Source organism: Ursus maritimus, unplaced genomic scaffold (genome assembly GCF_017311325.1).
Source record: "Ursus maritimus isolate PB19 unplaced genomic scaffold, ASM1731132v1 scaffold_9, whole genome shotgun sequence".
In the NCBI taxonomy this organism is placed as follows: Eukaryota; Metazoa; Chordata; class Mammalia; order Carnivora; family Ursidae; genus Ursus; species Ursus maritimus.
The window spans coordinates 58,871,526-58,872,291 of NW_024427107.1; positions in this window are offsets into that span (position 1 = coordinate 58,871,526).

Here is a 766-nt window from a genome sequence, read left to right on the forward strand (position 1 = left end):
TGCCGCCCAAATCCTCGGTTCAAATCGGCAGGATGTTTACGGTCAAAATGGTATCTATGCGCCTGCGCAGCCTGCCTAAGCCCTAGAAGCAGCGACGCAGGCGCAGTGACCATTTCCTTTTCTTTGGACCCCGCCCTCTGGTTGTGCAGCCCCCGAACTGAGCAAGCGCAGAGGTGATTCTCTTGCTAGAGGGTCTTCACGCGTTGCGGACCTGGCAGAGAGCGCACGCGCAGTGCTTGGTGGTGGCGTGAATATCTGGGTTTACCGTTATTCTTATGCTTGTTTTAGAGGGAATAGTTGTTGTTGTGCAGCTTTGTTTGCCATGACACAAAAAATCATTTTAATGTTTCCGTAGTGACGAAGGTAACATGAAAACCTTAAACAAGCTCCATAAAATCTAGGGGTTCATTGAGTCAACCTATATTTATAGATGGTCTTCTCCGAACCATATATTGTGATAGCTAAGGTCTGGGGCATAATGATGCATACGAAAGAGACAGTACCTGCCTTCATGAAGTTTTTGGTATATCTAGGGAGGAATCTTTAGAAATACTTGTCTCACACACACACACACACACACACACACACACACACACAAAGGCGAATGTACAAGGAGACCCAAAAGTAGGGAAGTTGGGAGTGGAAATGAAGGTCTTCCTGGAGGAATTGATGTGGAGCTGGGATGTGGAGGTTGAGTTCCCAAGAAGAGAAAACAGCATGTGCAAAAGTCCCATGGCAGTAGACAACAAGATAAGGATAGAGGGAA